General features: G+C 39.8%; 1 long non-coding RNA gene across 5 annotated transcripts in view; it reads left to right on the top strand.

Moving 5' to 3' along the window:
• Window positions 1-422: 422 nt before the first annotated feature.
• The window catches only part of LOC141951568 (uncharacterized), a 105,202-nt gene continuing 87,369 nt past the window's right edge, over window positions 423-18,255 (top strand). For 4 of the 5 annotated variants that reach the window (XR_012631388.1, XR_012631391.1, XR_012631392.1 and 1 more), the window contains exons 1-5: window positions 423-636; window positions 1,265-1,467; window positions 2,822-2,920; window positions 3,834-3,993; window positions 15,355-15,420. This is a non-coding gene — a long non-coding RNA (uncharacterized LOC141951568). Of the gene's footprint in view, window positions 637-1,264; window positions 1,468-2,821; window positions 2,921-3,833; window positions 3,994-15,354; window positions 15,421-16,924; window positions 17,182-18,255 lie in introns of all 5 variants that reach the window. The other variant, XR_012631390.1, reaches the window with a different exon arrangement.

The following is an 18,255-nucleotide window of genomic DNA, read 5'->3' as shown; positions in this document are numbered from 1 at the left end:
ACAATTTCATTCCCAAATTGCTGCAGCGTAAATGTGACAGAACTAAACACAGGCCTTAGGTTTGCTAATTTCTGTTTTCTTGTTGAGTTTTCCAAGAGGAAATCATTAATTTTCTTCATGGCCTTTCATTCACAAACCACAAAAAAGATGCAAAAATGCTCCATGGTATTGGTAGTACTCATGCATAAATCGTACCATATTTAATGCCTTTTATCAAAGCAGCTGGACAGATTTTACAAATATAGACTCTGCAAGAGTCTCTTCCCAACGACTTGCCTTCCAATCATTCCTAGGATGCCTTGCACATGGTTATATAGTTATTTAAATTGCAAATGAGTCAGTGAGTTGCATCACACTCTTCAAGTATCTGAATCTTTTGTTGCCTTGTTTAGAACTTATCATGGTGTTTGTGCACAGAGGACAGGAAAAAGTGAACAACACATTACTTCCTTTGCAGAGTATTGTTTACAACGTGCTAGTATATGGAGAGGAAAGCAAATAGGGGTGGCAATTGGAAGCACTACTCCTTGTTTGTCACATGAATGGGTTTTAAATGCAGATGTTTTGTTTTTTTTTTTTAAAGTGTAGACTTTAATCTATATATAATGTTTTGAATCTTCAGAAGAACAGAACCAAGTAAGTGAAAAATCTCTACTTTTATCTCAAAGGACTCCTAGAAGTAGTATATCCTGTTGTAACTATTGCTGTATCATGTAGTTTTCTTACTTTTAATTTATGGAAGGATAACTGGGTTACTCTAATAGCAGTTATCTATTTCCTCCCACTAAAATGGTTTTCTTGTTCAAATAATTGGGTAGAATTGGCTGACAAAAATGGTGTCTAAGTGGGAAATCTTTTACTGTGTACTGTGTTTTTACTACAGGTGTGCAGTGTTTTGTATGCATCATTAAAATGTGTAGTTCCAAGACAAAATAGACTCTTAATACCAAACATATGATGTGGCAAAAGTCTGTGAAGAAAAATGCAGGTCTACTGGAGCTAAAGGTTTTTCTTCAGGACCTTGTTAAAATCTTTCATAATGTTACAAAAAGGCCTCTTTAAAATGCTTCTGTGGCATCAAGATACAGGGGTGGGATTCTAATTTACCACATAATCACTCCCTGGGTGAATATAATAAAGCCAAAGTGAGATGCATCTGATTTTTTGTTTGTTTACCTTTCAGAAATATTAAATGGTCAGAGCTTCAAATCAGTTCTGTAGACAGATCTGTCAGATTCACCTCTTTCTCTCTCTCCATTCCTAGCTATCAGGATAGCTTCTCCGGAGCTGTCATGACATTCACTCTGTAAATGGAAAATAATTCCATCATACATTGCATCAATATGACTAATTATGGATGTCAGTCCTATCTCCTTATGGTTTTTGAAAACAAAAGCTGATTTCACAAGGAATAAGGCTTGACAGAATGAAGTTCTGGCTTGCAGTCATCTGGCCTTTCATGCTATGGTTAGTGGATCTTGTTATCTATATTGTAGTGTAAAAGAAGAAAATTGCTAATACGAGCTGTCTCTCACTTAGGCCTAATACTAAATTTTGCTTTTCTTATAATATGCAAATAATAATTTAAAAAAACCCCTGGTCATTTAAATCAAACCACAACTATCAGTGTGTACTGGAGAGACACCTATGGCTACAACCAAAAAATACTGTGCCATGATGTAATTAATGACCTGTTTCAGTCGGTTTCTGACCATCTTCAGACGTCTCGCAGCTATAGATACACTTGCAAATAAATCAGTCCAGGTTTAGCCTCTACAGGCATAGGATCAAGTGGTTGGTTGTTACTGCTCACAGTTGATGTGCATAACCCACCAGATTTATTAACATAGCATTTAAATTTTAAGCCATCTTCAGTATGATTTACACTGGCAATACTATTATCTCCAAGTGCAGGAGCTCATTTTGGATAGTGTCCAAAGAATTCATTGCTTTGAATGTCTGATACGACTTCTGTCAGGGAATCTAAACATGTTCTGATCCCCACAAGTGGGCTTGGTCTCAGCCGTCATCCTTCTACGGCCTTGGTGTTGCTCTCTTTCTATTTACAAAAACTGCAAAGAGAACAGTCCTTAGTTTTGCAACTGGTACATACTTGTGTACCTGATTGTTGAGTGAAAGGTAACTGTGTGAAACACATTTTTATTGTATTAGCAATAAAACATTTAATGGCAAGACCAAAGGCAAAGATTAACCCATCCTGAGTCTTCTACCACTACCTTTAGATGTTTGTCATTGATTACAAACTTCTGATGTTATTACTCGGTCACTTTCATGTTGCATCTTCTTATTATTGGCTCAGAGGTTACTTCAGTATTCCCTGTATTTTTGTACACTCTTTCAAAGGGTAGGTAGAAAGCATTGCTGTCACATAATCAAAGCCATCCTGAAGGAAAGACTTTGTCTCCTTATTTGGCCTTGTTAGACATACAGGTTTGCATAAACCTCTTTCCCTCCCAGCTGTGGTGCATACCAGAATGAGAGACATACTGTTTCCTACCTCATCAGTCCTGTTCCAGAGAGAAGTAGTCCATAAAATTTCCATATACCTTTCCACTTGGCTTGCAATAGATTATCTTTTTGTTCTCTTGCACAGGGCAAAATTTCTTAAAGCAAAATGAGGAAGAAAAATAAATGAAGAAACATTTTTTTCCAGGAACTCTATATAGTGACGAGAAGCAACTTTGCTTACAATCCAGAATAATGAGAGGAAGTAACCTGTATTTGGAGCATGCTGAAATTGAGAAAAAAACCCTGTTGTTGACAATTATCTTGACTTTATCCTTAATTTTACTTCTCAAAGACAACTGAGAAACTGAAGGACTCCATCAGCCTCTCACCTTCAGCCTCTCGGGCTTGTGTTAAGGAGTTTCAAAATGGCTCTCCAAAGCAGGTGGAAATGGTAGGTTTTCGTGGTTTCTTCATATGAGGTTGCTTTTATTCTCCCATAGCATTCATTAGGAATAGATTTATGTGATTGCATGTCCAACATGAACTTGAAGAATATTTGCTCAGAACTCTTCTTATCTTTGAAATGCTTGACAGATAAAATTTCTGATCAGAATAGCTTGAAAGGCGCTTTCTTCAATTCTGAGAATAGATTACCATGATATCATTAACTAAACTGTAGCTGGGTGAAGTTATGGCAGGGACAAGGTAGAGACATGAGACGAGGTAAAGGTTGGTGGAGAACTTCAGCACTAGGAACAATTTCTCAGTGCTGCTCTCTCAATGTTATTTGAGCCCCAGCATCTCCTCCCAGGTATGTCCCCAGTTGTGGTGGCTGACTGGAAAAGTAATCTACTTACATTCCCATCCCATGCCTTGCTGAGAAAGAACACCCAACAGAGTAGGGCACTCCCACAGGAAATTAAAATCTCAGCTGAGCAGTCACACTCTTTAGTTGTTGTGATGGTCGATTTCTTACCTGGTGATGAGTCTGGTGAGGAAAGCTTTGAGGCCAGTAGCTGATGTCACGCAGACTGCTGCATTGTGCCTTCAAATTCAAAATGAACAGCTCAAAAAGGCCACCGATTACACAGCTTTTCCCCTAACATATGAAGTCCCCTTAAGGTTCAAGCTGATTCAGTGTAGTGAGGGATGTGCTAATAGATCTCGCATTATAGAATTGTATGTTTATAAACTAAATAGTTATAGACCCATTGTTACATCTCCTGAAGTGAATGGGACATTTGAATATAAATGATAAATGGTGCATGATTGCTCATCTGTAATATAGTAACTCACAGTTTAATATTACATCAAGTGTTCTAGCACTGCAGATTTCCTTATTCTGATAACTCCTGTCTCTGGAGAGACACCAAGTGAGATGAAGCTGGGGTGAGAAGAACATAAAGGATGAAGGGAACGTTAGTACCATTCTTTTATCACCTACTTCTACTGATCCTGCAAAAGCCTCTCTATCTCCATCATCAGGTTTCAGGCACCTGGGAGTCTGCAAGGCCATTCTCCATGGTACTTCTTCCACCCTTCTGGGACTGTCATTTGATGGGAGGAAGGGACAGAAAGGAGACTGTGCCCACAAGCTGTGAGGTACAGTTAGAACTGGGAGACAAAAAATAAGAAAGAGTCACCGGTCTTTGAATATTTGCATTTCACAGAATGAATCCCTAGTGTTTTGCCCACAAGGAAGGAAACTGAAATTTCAAAAATGATTAAGGGATAACACTAGCCCTCTCCCTGACACAGATTCTGCCTTGGCTAGGGCTGACCCAGTTCTGTTCTTCCTTTAGCGAGACAGTATCTCACTAGAATAACATTATGTTTCGGTTCATACCACATCCCTTGCCATTGCTAAGATTCAGAATATAATTCAGTTATAAATACAGCTATTAATTTCAGGATCTCTAGGGATATGCTGACACACTGATGCCTACATTACTTCACAATGTATCTTATCTTACAGTCAGATTGCAGAAACACTTTTATACATTCTCCAGTTCTGATTAATAAATAAATCTGCACAAAATAACATTTATATCAGAACATTTTGTTGCAAATTTACCTTTCCTGTTAAACTTGTTGCCTGGCTGAAAAATATAGTTTGTGTAGACTGCTCTTGTCATAAATAAATGCATTCTCCATGAGCACGGACTCAGGATTCAGACTCTGCCCTTGCCCTACTGTGTGCTTAGGGGCAAGACACTTCATCTGTTCTCCTGTTCCCCATATTTGAAATGTGATCAATAATTGTTACATCCTCTGTAAAGAACATTCACTTCCACTGATGCAAAGCACTTGTACTGGAGGAAGACATTTTGATAATATTACAAACTGGCCATGCTCCCACCTGCTGTCTTGGCCTGTTACGGCACACATAGTATCAACAATCCAAGCACTAAAAATGTATTAATCTACTCTGCTTCTCTTCCTGCTTCTCCCAAACCATGAGCTTAACTGTTATAAGATTTAAGCAGTAATAATGAGAATTAGATTTTTCTTACTTCCTTCAGACTTACACTTGTATCTTATTTCAAACTTTTATTCATGGCAGTCAGAGACTTAGCTTCTTATGAGAAACTTTATTTCTAAAATCCATTAGTTAGGGCTTTGCCACACAAATAAAGTACCATGAGTTGTCTATAACCACAGCACTTCGTGCACAGCCTGCTTTTCACCACAGTGTAATTTTACATTACATTATTTCTAGTTTCATATTTCATGTAAAATTTTAGTTCTTGGAGGTCCGCTCCTGCTCGCTTCAGGTGAATTCTGATTTTCTGAATTGCTGTGTTCCTTTTTCAAACTGAGTTCAGTTCCCCTCAAGAGGACAGGGCAGTCAGAGAGCAGCTGGGTGAGCAACGGGCCGCCAGCCAATGTCAGCCCGCCACACAACCGAAGGAATTTGGTCTGAACATTTATCTTGATACCTAGAAGAATTCACATGTTAATTTTGGCAGCTCAAACAGACTTAATACAGCAAAACAACCCAGTTTTCCATAAATGGCATGTATTTTTAAACAATGTATTTTTAAACAAGTTACAGACTACAGAAAATGTATTTTATAGCACAAACTACACCCTGCAATGCATGCGGCTTCACTTTGCCCCCAATGGAATACTTTAATAAACCAATTAAAGTACTTTCTGAAATAGTATACTAATGAAATCATGATCACATCTATAAATGTCCTGAGTAGACACTAATCTTAAAGTAGGCACAAAGGAAAAATGTTATATGCATGTTCTTTGGAGACTAATCTGATCTGAAAATAATTCATATGAAACCAAATCAGCTACATGTTAAGTGAACTTCTTTCAGTAGATGATCTGCAGTCAGTTCCATTTATCTTCATACACTGTTGGCAAGTTTAACTTGTTTCTCAGTATCGGATTAAGAAGTAGTGGGGTGAAGGAAGCATCTTGTTCCTTATTTTCCTTTTGGCAAGTTCCATGCATTGCAAATGCTCCTGCCAGGGGCAAGCGGTGGAAGTTCAGGTTTTTTAAACTCTTGGGCTTTGACCTAAATGTTGAACAATCTCGATGATTTGGGGGGAAACCAGGTTTCAGCAAGGGCCAAAGGTGGCCCACGCAGAGGAGGAGGAAGCCAAGGAGGGAGCAGCAGCAGAGGGACCCCGAGGCTGGAGGACGAGGAGGGCAGGAGGTGCTGCAGGCCCGGAGCAGGGATCCCCTGCAGCCCTGGAGAGACCCCGCGGGAGCAGAGACCCACCCTGCAGCCCGGGGAGGGCCCCACGCCGCAGCGGGGGGATATTTCCTGCAGGAGCTGCGGCCGTGGAGAGCCCAGGCGGGAGCAGGTTGTCCCTGAAGGACTGCAGCCCCGGGAAGGGCCCGGCTGGAGCAGGGAGACGGGGCAGGAGGGAGGAGCGGCCCAGAGGGCTGCGAGGGACCCACCGCAACCCCCAGCCTCAACCGCTGCGCCCCTCAGCGGGAGAAGTCTGGGGTGAAGGGGTGAAGTGGGTGAAGTTGGGAAAGAAGAAAAGTCAAGAAGCAGGAGGTGTTTTAGTTTCTCTCTGTTTCTCACCATCCAGCTTTATTTTTATTGGCAATAAATTAAATTCATTTTCCTCAAGTTGAGTCTGGTTTGCCTGCAATGGTAACCGGTGAGTGATCTCACTGTCTTCATCTTGACACATGAGCTTTTCCATCCTATTTCTCCTCCTGTCTTGCTGAGAAGGGGAAGTGAGAGTGCGGCTGGGTGGGGATCTGACAGCTAGTCAAGGTCAACCCACCACAGGTGCTAATAGCTAAAAAGGAGAGTATACTGCTCATAATTGGGAATGTATGTGAAAAAGAAGAGCAGCATCCAGGGGGCTGAAACTTTGCATGTGAAACAGAAAAGCAAATATCGCACATGCTACTTCTGACTAATAACTCCTGAAAATAAGAGAAACAAACTTGAGTTCTGGTGAATCATTCATCAAAAAATAAGTAAACAAATTTCAATAGGAGTTTATTCACATGAAGTACTCACATAATTTTTTCTGGCAGATTCATATCTTATTGTTGAGAAAAAGTTGAAATAACTTCTATGTTACACACTAGAAGCACTTGTTTTGTAGCTGACATCATCATACTCTGCAGTATTTTGTAATAAAGGAGTCTCTATAGATGTGGGTCACTGGGACAGATCCTAACTGCTACAGACAGACAGACAAACAAACAGGTTTATATATGCACTGATAGAAAGTAATCACAAAATCACAGAATCGTTGGGGTTGGAAGAGACCTTTTGAGATCATCTAATGCAACCTTCCTACTCAAAACAGGGTCAACCAGAGCACATTGCTTAGGACTGTGTCCATTCAGATTTTGAATATTTCCAAGGATGGAAGCTCCACAATCTCTCTTGGAAACCTATTCCACAGCTTGACCACACTCACAGTGAAAAAGTTTTCTTATGTTCAAATAGAAAACTTCCTCTAGTTTCAATCTGTGTCAAGTGCTTCTCATATTGTCACTGGACAGCACTGAGAGGAGTCTGGCTCTACCCTTCCTCTGTCCGTCAAGTATTTATACACATTGATAACATGCCCCTGAGCCTTTTCTGCTCCAGGATGAACAGTCCCAGCCCTCTCAGCCTCTCCTCATTATGACATGCTCCAGTCCCTTAATCATCTTCGTGACCCTTTGCAGGACTCACTTCAGTGTCTTTCTTGACTGGAGAGATGAGAGGTGGACCCAGGTCTTCAGATGTGTCTCATGGAGGATGAGTAGAGGGGGAGGATTAACTCCCTTGATCAACCTCAGCAACCTTCTTCATAAAGCAGCTGAGGAGGCTCTTGGTTTTATTTGCCATGAGGGCTCATTTTTGGGTAATGGTCAACTTTGTGTTCACCAGGATCTCCCAGAGCTTTTCCTGTCAAGCACCTCTCCAGCTGGTTGGCTCCCAGTACTGGTGCGTGGGGTTATTCCTTCCCAAGCACAGGACTTTCCATTGTCCTTTCTTCATGAGATTCCTGTCAGCCCACTTCTGGAGCCTGTCAAAGACTGAATAGCAGCCACATATCTCATGTATCAGCCGCTCCTCCAGTTTTGTATCATCTGCATACTTGCTGAGGGTGCTGTCTGTCCCATCATCCACATCATCAGTGGAGGTCTTAAACAGTGTTGACCTTTGGGTTACACCCCTGGTGACTTACCTCCAGCTAGCTTCATGCTGCTGATGACAAGTCTTTGAGCACAGCAGTTCAGCCAGTTTTCATTCCATGTGACTGTTCTTTATCTAGTCAATATTTCTTTGGTTTGTCAATGAAAAGATGATGTCAGAAGCATTGCTGAAGCTGATAAACAGTAGCCATTGCTTTCACCTTGGCCACCAAGCTAGTCATTTTGTCCTAGAAAGCTATCCGTTTCATGAATCCATGCTGACTCTTCCCAGTCACCTTCTTGTCCTTCATATGTGTAGAGATGGTTTTGAGGATTATTTTGAGGATTATTTGCTCCATCGCTTTCCCAGGGATTACAGTGAGGCTGACCAGCCTGTAGCTCCTAGTTCTTCTTGATCTCTCAAGACTACTTAACGCTTTTGCCAGTCCTAGGAGCCTGTCTTCAGCAGAGTAAGACAGAAGCAAATCTACTGCTTAGTATCACACTCAAGACATTGGTTCAAACAAGGGTTTGTGTTTTCTTGTCCAAATGACATATCCATGTTTTTAAGGATAACTTCCAGTTTTCATGTGTAATATAGTGATTTAAATCCCTAGAAACCAACTTTATAAGTATTGTAGTAGAACAACTACTTATAATGATTAACTGAGCCAAGATGCTTATGAAATATTTCAGTATCAGAGGTTCAATTTTTGCATCAACTGACAGTAAAAACATCTGCCATTAAAGCTGTATAACACTTCAAGTGAAAAGAAGGATTGAGAGGTCACCTTGAATTTATAACCACAACTGATGTGAAGTACAAGTGAAAATCAGCTGATGTCCACTGCACAAATCTCTCTGTGAGAGTGGGTGTAAATTCTGTTGGCAGCAGCAGGGCAAAAAGTATATCTTTTCTAAAGAAGTCAATGGTTTGATTCAAACAACCATGTTGCAGGTGGATACCACTTGTTTCCCATCCCTCTTTCCTAACCAACACTGAGCGTTAGATAAAACTTAATTCTAAAATTAACATAGAGCACCACCTCTTGATGGGACTGCTTTCTGCAATGTAATTGTTGCAGTGTTGCTCTCCTCCTTTCTCCCTGCCCCCTTGATAAATGTAATGAGAATTTGGGACAAGTAACACAGTATTTTGCTATTATGAATCTGTAAAAGTACACTTATTCTGCCATCCCTGCAGGCTGCAGGATCAATCTGCCCACACAAGTCCTGTTAAGTGTTGCCATTTGCAATCCTCATGTTAGACCTGTCCACTCTGGGCAAGCTGCCTGCTGGAGACCTCCACATGTTGACATCTCAGGAGTACTCCAGATATGCCAGGACATCTGTTGTGCTCTAACCCTGGCCAGCAAATAAACCCCACAAAGCCACTCACTCTCTCCCCTGCAGTGGGATGGGGGGGAGAATTGGAAGGGTAAAAGTGAGAAGACACATGAGTTGAGGTAAAGACAGTTTAATAGGTAAATCAAAAGCCACACATGCAAGACAAGGAGTTCATTCACCACTTCCCATCAAGCAGGAAGGTGTTCAGCCATCTCCAGGAAAGCAGGGCTCCATCATGGTAATGGTTACTTGGGAAGACAAATGCCATCACTCCAAATGTCCCCCATTTCCTTCTTCTTCCCCACAGCTTTTCTTGCTGTGTGGGAATTGTCATATGGTATGGGATGTCTCTTTGGTCAGTTGGGGCCAGCTGTCCTGGCTGTGTCCCCTTCCAACTTCTTGCACATCCCCAGTAGTGCGAGAAGCAGAAAGGGTCTTGATGCTGTGTAAGCAATGTTCAGCAATAACAAACAACCCTGTGTTATCAACACTGTTTTGTTCACAAATCCAAAGCATAGCACCATACGAGCTGTAACTTTTATTTCAGCCAAAATGAGTGCAGCACCTTAAATGAAATAGGATTGCACAACTGAGTCAGTTCCTCTATGGAGAGGTAGGAATCCACATTTAGGTGCTTTAACAAAGAGGTAGATGTAGCAGGAATAGGAAGCTCTTAAATTTATCTGCTACCACCAAAAAAAGTAGTTTTGGTGGCAGCCTTGTATGAAATTGTATTTTTTATATAATTCGGTCATCCTGATGATGTTAACCCACTTCATATGTTTTTTTTCTTCTTGAATTTCACTATTTTGGTATAAAAATTAATCCTTGTTTTGGGTGGAACTTTTTCTCAACAGACATTAATGGAGTAAAAACTCCTCTCAATAAATAGGAGCCTTCGTTAGAGAACCTTTAGGGTATGTTAGCACCAAAAAAAAAAAAGTCAACATGGATCCATGGTAATTCAGGCACCTACAAAAATAAATAACCGAAAAAGCCTAGAAAAATTCAGAAGTTTACAGACACTATGTGAGAATCTCTTGTAACTATTGCCTATTTTTGTATAATTTTGTCAAGAACCAGTTCTCTTCTAACAGCAAAGGTTAACAGGTATCATCACAGACTAACTGGCATGAATAGGTATTTTCAGGTAATTTACTTCTCTCACACATTTTCAAATTAGTTAACCATGTTGGACAAAATAATAATAAACAAAAAAAACCAGTGATGGGACATGTCTATAAATAATCCAAAATGTGCAGATTCAGAAGAAAATTGGTTCATGTATGGCTCATTTCTTTCACGAAGAAACATGAGCTCAGAACTTTAAGGACCTGGTGCTTAAACTAATCAACCTGCTGGCTGACTAGACCCTCATAATATTATTTTTCTGAGCAAGTCCTAGCGTCAAACGATTTTTTAGAGTACTGAATTCTATGCTGACTTTCATTTAAGGAACAGAATAAAATAATATTTTCTGTCAGTACAAGCATGCTGTGGGGAAAACATAAATGCATGCTTTTAGTTAGCATAAGATCTGTGGTATAATCATAATTTTATTCTGCTACCAAAACGTATGATACGTCAGGATTGCAAAATTCTTTGTGTGTTATCCATCACATTACAGTCTTGTGCAGATAACATAATAAAGTACCACAGACTGATTTATGCTTTAAAACTAAACAGTGGTTTGGAGTATATGTACCAAACTTCCTGTCATTGTCTCAGAAAAATAAATCACTTTGACATTTATATTTTGTAGGCTATTAAAAAATGTGACTGCTAATTAGAATGAAAAAATGTAGCTTCGTTATTCGTTCAGTTGAGCTGTATAATAATGCATTATCAAAAGGATCCAGAGAAGAAAAGATGCACTAAATTAGTAACACCAAACTCAAAAGTTTCTAAAAAGTTCACATAAATAATTAATCTCAAAGAGGAATATAAAAAATTAAAAGTAACTTGAATCTTGTGAACGTGTGAGTCCTTATGCAATCAAAACTCCCACAGAAACAAGAAGTTTGCCTATGAAAGAAGAGAGGACTTCAGGGCTTAGGAGATGAGATCAGTTGAATTTGAGAATGAGCATTTATGAAAAATGATCCAATCTGAAAAACTGTTTCTTGAATTGAAGCAGTAGTCTAATACTTCCTAATAGACATGATTGTTTTCTAATCCTGTTTTTTCCACCTTATCCTCTGAAACAAATACAAGAACAGTGATTTACAAAGGTAAATTTTCCAGCTTTCCCCCAAGTTTATATACTGAGCATGACATTGTGTGGTATGGAATATCCCTCTGGCCAGCTGGGGACAGCTGTCCTGGCTGTGTCTTCTCCCAGATTCTTGTTGGCAGCCTACTTGCTGGCAGGGCAGTATGAGAATCTAAAGAGTCCTTGACCACTGCTTAGCAACAACTAAAACATCCGTGTGTTATCAACATTATTCTCATCCTAAATCCAAAACACAGCGCTATACCAGCTGCTATGAAGAAAATTAACTCTATCCCAGCCGAAATCAGGACAGACCCCTACTGCTTCTAGCTGTTCTCCCTTTCTGTTCTAGTACATGTTTCTACACTTACATTACAGCCATCTTACATTTTCCCAGAACAGCTCCAACAAGTCCAGCAGAAGACAAAAGTCAATTAAAGGAAGAAAGCTTAAAGTGCTGAAGATAAACCTAGTTAGTGGAGAGTGAGGACTACAAGACCTCTGATGCTCCCCATCAATAGCAGCTTGCAGCTGGGCTTGAAACAGAGAAATCTGTCAACAGCTTGTACATAAACTTCCTACAACTGTTGAAGTCTTCAGTTCCTCTTGAATCCCCTGACACTGCTGTACTCTTCCTCGGTCTCAGAGAAAGAAAATAGTGTTTTTTTCTGTTTATATACGGGCTTGAAAATTTCCTGGTGGCCCTTTCGCTGAAAGGCCCATGCCATGAAGGATTCTGTCAGCTCTGCTCTGTCCCTTGTTTTCCCTCAGGTGAGGAAAATACCATCCTCTGGAGAAACCAGGTCCAAATTAGCATTAGAAAACATTGAAATGAATGAATGATTTTTTTTAAAAAAACCCACTATCATACATACATAGGACTGTATTAGTAGAAATTACAGTTTTAAATTGTATTATACATGATCATTGCCTTAGCAAAAAAAAATTCCTGATCATGTCTAGTTGTTGCAGACCTACGTGCCTTTACTGACTGTTTGCTGAGATGAGCAGGAAGATGGAGTGTAACTGATGTATAACAAGTTCACGCTCACATGTGCACAGAGGAGAAACAATTCTTACTCACTCCAGTAGCCACATTTTAATTAGGCTCCTGTGCCCCTCATTTTTCTCTTGGACCTTTTTCAGCTTGCTTTCCATTTGTTTAGACTAGACATTAGGAAGTATTTCTTTACAGAACAAGTTGTCAGGCGTTGGAATGGGCTGCCCAGGGAGGTGGTGGAGTCCACATCCCTGGAGGTGTTTAAGGGTAGGGTCGACATAGCACTTAGGGATATGGTGTAGTTGGGATCTGTCAGTGTTAGGTTAATGGTTGGACTAGATGATCTTCAAGGTCCTTTCTAATCTAGATGATTCTGTGATTCTGTTTGTCACGGGGGTACATGAGCACATGCTCACTGACTATTCAGAAATCCTCTGGATCTAATTTACTGAAGGCAGGAGCAATTGGATGCACAAAAGAAACCTAAATAGAGTTCAGTTTAAGTAAAAATATTTTTTTTAAAAAAAAAGTATTTTTAAAGAGGAATACTAAAATTATTTCCCTTTATTGTTTTAGGCAATAACATAGAAATCTCTATGGCCTTAAGTATTAGTAGAAGAGCCACCTAGATGTCATCTCATAAAACGTGCTGTTCTTCGTTCAGTTTTTAGAAAACCTGTAAAGACTTTTGTGTTTGGAAGTGCAAAATAAATTGAATTGTATAGAGTGTCAGCAGTCTTAGGCAAAATGAAGCTTTAAGGGAGGCATAATGGCAGAGAACGTAGTGGTATTTAAATTACTGGGCCATAAAGGATGGAACTATCAACAAGTGAACAAAAAAACATAATCCATGAAGAAAAATCCCAGAGCAAAGTAGTTATTTCAACCCATTAAGGGATTCAACTTCTTTTCTAATTTTTGAAACAGATGGTATGACAAGATTGGCAATGCTCTACAGCATGAGCATAATCTAACTCATTCAAAGCTGAGCTGAAAATAACAAAATGAAACAGCATGGAAAAGACTCAAGCTAACACATGCATGGGGAAAGAAATTCAAAACAAAGAGATGCAAACAGAACAGGAAACCTGGAAAGCAAGTGTACTAAAGGAGGCCAAGAAAAGAGTGGCATACAGATGATGGCCACTTAACCAGGAGAGGGGTTTTAGCTATGCAGAATTTAATTGTCCAAACTGGAATATGGGTGGGATGTTGGGACTTGCACTTCTACACTCAGCTAATAGATCAGCGATTGCCTGTCTTTTAATGATGAGAAGTCACTGAAGCTTGAGTTTCAATGCCTTTTCTAACATTTTCCATACCTTCCTGACCTTCTTCATGGCAGTCATGATGAACCATGTTTTATGGTTCAGAAAATTTGTAAATCTTGTCAGAGTTGCAGATTGCTCTTTTTCGGCCCCCAGGGAAGATCTGATTCAGCTCCACAGTGCCATCTTCTGAAACATCAGCACTGGGTGCTGCATATTTGGATATTTGTCATGAACAAATAAATATTCACCAGGTCCAGCTGTGTCCAGTGAGATCAGACAAAGTGACAGAACCACCCTTCCCTGACCAAAGTGTTTGGGGAGCTCTGTGTCTTTCCTAATTCCTTCTTTTTTTTTTTTTTTATTTATAGCAATACTTAAACAATTACCATACATTACATTTCCACAATACATTCCTTTATAACTGGTTATGTATAATAGTTCAACATATCCTTTATTTATTTTCATGTGGGTGAAAAATGAAGTTATCATAACTCATTCAGAGATTTGATGGCTGTGAGAAATTCCAATTCATAAATCTCAGGACTTGTTTTTTTTGTCCTTTTATTGTTTGCTTCTGTAACACCTTCAATACTTTTTTAATGGTCTCTTTTTTGTGACTACTAATGCATAGATTCAAAAAACATCCTGAGTTTAATTATGTCGTAAAGAGAATCAGAGTGATGCTTCACATAATGTTTAATTTTCCCTGGATGTCTCGATTTTTTCTTTTGAATCCACAGTCTTTTGCTCTACTAGCTTAAATTTAACATGGTTTATCTGGAAATAAAGACCAAACCTATCAAGTTTGTCATTAAAATATGTTAATTGAAATAAATTCGGAAACGCTGGTAACTGCTTTGGAGTGCAAAGTGGTTTCCTGAGAGGTTAAAAAGGAGTCCTGACTCCTGTTCCCCTTCCTGGTCGCTTTGTATACAATTAATTCAAGTGCTTTCCTTGCTTCCTTCTGTAACATGTGTGTTGTCTTATTTGATCTGTGCAAAATGTTTGTAATGAAAATTGAAAAAAACAGTATTTTTTCCAAGTTGATTTTAATTTCACCGAATAGTGATGCCTGGTCCAGTACAGAAAGAGAAAACTACAGCCATTTTGTGAAATTCTGTGCTTTGTTTCCTTGCAGACTGGCTAGATGCCTAGTTCTGGGCACCTCCAGTGTTGGCCAGCAAAATTACAGGTGAAAGGGTAAACAAACAGTAGGGTAGTCATAATGGATTTTTTGTATCATGCCATTCTATACATTTAACTTTTATTTCCTTAAGCTAAGAAGCTTCTTTCATTAGGGTTGCTACAGAAGATTTGGAGAGACACAGTTACATCCAAAAGGGTGCCTCAGAATGTGAGAACTACATGAATGTTTTATCTGACTTTTTCTTTGGGAAAGCCTCTTCCTGCTTACTGATTACCCCTCTCTCCTACCTCAGCCTGAAGAAGGTCCCTGTTGTAAAAAACATGTCCCCTGGGAGATTACTAGGATATCTCCCAGTAAGGTAGGTGGTTATATAATTTCATTTCCTTCTTCTCAATCCTTCTTATGGTTCATTATGTTGCTCTTTTGCATGTCTTTTCCTGCCAGCTTGGCTTTTCCTCTTACAGTCTTTTGAAAGCTCAGCAGTACATATGCTCACCTTGTAAAAATCATATAACTCGAAAAAATAATTTTATAATAACCTCATTAAATTCATGATATTCATTCTGTCCTGAGCTTCATATTGAGACAGTATAACCAATGATGAAAGGAAGGAAAGGTGCTTAAGCCAAGTAGCACCAGCCCATGGGCACTGTCAGTTTTCAGGACAGTTGTTCTTAACATTTAGTAATTTTAATTTTGTTCGTTTTGAAGGAAAGATTCTAAACATGTGATAAAGAATCTGAGTGAAAATTCTTTCCATTTGTAATTCAAAATATAAGAATAACAATGATTTTCTTGGGCCAGGGTTTACATTTTCCATTAACACAGCAGTTACCAAGGAAAGGTTTTGCATCAGGTTTATAAAAAATCATTACATGAGCAACAGATATATTCCTGAATAATATCTCACGTTCCAAATTAAAAGTAGTGTTTTACAGAGAGTATCTTTTTCTGACTTGATTTTAAGTCATTATAGCGACTCATTAAAATACATTGTTTCTGAGAACTCCCTAAGGCAGCAAATGAAATGTCATACAGACAGATCATCATCTGTAAGGCATTCACAATTATGACTTTTATAACACAATTCTATTTTTTTTAATTGACAATGTGTCCTGAACTTCATTTTTTTTACAGTATTACAAGTAGCTTTCAAGTGCTGGGAATCACTTTGGGTATGTACAGAGGGGGATGATCATGGGGATACATCCTGTCATTGCCTCTCAGTATGTAAATACTGCACTTGTAAGTGCAAAGGTTCACCATGGGACTTTGTGTATACAAATGTAAGAAACTGTTTTCAAGCCCTCATGGTGAATTTAACATAACTGTAGCATATAGTAACACACTGGCTGACTGCACAGATCTTTGATGGTATTATCTTGCAATATATGGCCTATACTGAGGGGAAGGGCCTGGGCAAAGACATCACAAAGGTGTAGTGGTGTAAGCACTAGCTATAGGGAGTGGAGAGAAAGATGAGGTTCATTTTTACCCAGCACCTGCAGGAACTTCAATCCAGCTGTATCCCACTCAATAATATGCCCTTCTACCCTCCTCGAAAGGCCTCTCATTCTCTCCTGTTCAGGCTTTTAAATACTCATTATATCCTTGGATGTAGATCTAGGTTAGTGTCCTGACCACACACACAGGGGAGTATTTTATATAGTGCAAAGTATAAAAATGTCAAACTGAAATCCTGCTAAATGAGAATATTAGGAGTATTTACTACAGCCAAACAGAGCTGACAAATCCAAAACCGTTCAAATCCCTATCATGCAGATCGTTTTATTCGGAAGAAAGAGATGTGCTTGGTTTTCCAAATTGACATGTTTTTCTGATCTGTTTATTTTGCTAATAAGCTGCAATATCAGATGGGGAATTCATCAAGGATGAATCAAGCAGTCGGTGCTGAGGATGGGACCTCCAGATGCTCTGAACTGCCCTCTGGGAATGCTGCTCTCCCCTCTGCCTCCATACCCAGCCTGCTGGTACAGGGCTCAAGCAGGCTGCACACAGCCTTCCCTTGCTACAGGTTCATGCCCTGGTGGGGCTGGGATCACTAAGGAACTAAATCATGCCTCTAGCTATGGAAATAATACACTGATGCTTTTCGCAGGTGCATATAATCTCCTCTCACGTTAATAGCTGCTCTGTCTGAAGCACTGCTAGCACTATTACTGCTCTGCTTGCAGAGGGGCTTGTTTCTGGCAGGTGTGCTTGGCTGACTAAGAAGTTAGTTGCTTGAATTTTTTACCTCTGCTGCTTTGAAAAGCTGTATGTTGTGACATCATCACCAAGCAGTGATGTAATACCTTCAGTAAATACCACGCTGTCAGGACAGAATGAATTTCACATCATGGTGGCTGATCAAAGTAGTCCACTTTCCCCTTCTCGCTAGCTGCCTGGCTGCTTCCTTCCTCCTCCTCCTTCTGTCTTGCTCCCCCACTCTCTATCCCGCGCTACTTTGCCCCATGAAAGGATAAACATTCCCTCTCCAATTCTTCTTAAACTAATAGGAGGTATTGCATCTCCCAGTTCCATTTAGTTCTTTGGCTCTAATCTAACCAAAACACACCCAAGGAGGGCTTTATCATGCTCTGGAGATCCTTATGTGACTCTAGGGACTAATAATGGCTATTCAGCAGCTCACTTATATACTATGGAAACAAACCCAAGGGAAAGAGAAATAAAAGGCCTAATCAAAGGAAAGAGATAACTTGAAGATAAAATGTGATGGATTCATGAACCAGAGAAATACAAAAGACTCCTCCAGATTGCAGAGGTTGTGAAGGAGAAAGCTTCTCACTGTAAAAGATAAAACACTGTGTGAAGAAAAGTCAGTGAGGTCAGGAAAAAATATTGCTGCTGTCATAGTTATGGCCCTCAGATGAAATGATACCTTTATTTGACATTTGTCCCATTAAGATGGGGAGGTCCAGCTGCTGACCTGCTGTCTAGATCTGACTTATCCATCCAACCTAGAGTGGTTATTTAGGCAGCAAGAGCTACCCTAACACTTGAGTGCTTCCTTTCAAGTACAGGGTCAGGTTGGACGGGGCTCTGAGCAACCTGACCTACTTGAAGATGTCCCTGCTCACTGCAGAGGGCCTGGACTAGATGACCTTTAAAAGTCCCTTCCAACCCAAACCATTCTATGATTCAGGGATGTCCCCGTACAGAGCATGTCGTG

The sequence above is a fragment of the Strix uralensis genome, chromosome 1, assembly GCF_047716275.1.
Source record: "Strix uralensis isolate ZFMK-TIS-50842 chromosome 1, bStrUra1, whole genome shotgun sequence".
In the NCBI taxonomy this organism is placed as follows: domain Eukaryota; kingdom Metazoa; phylum Chordata; class Aves; order Strigiformes; family Strigidae; genus Strix; species Strix uralensis.
This window is presented reverse-complemented; position numbering and strand designations above follow the sequence as displayed.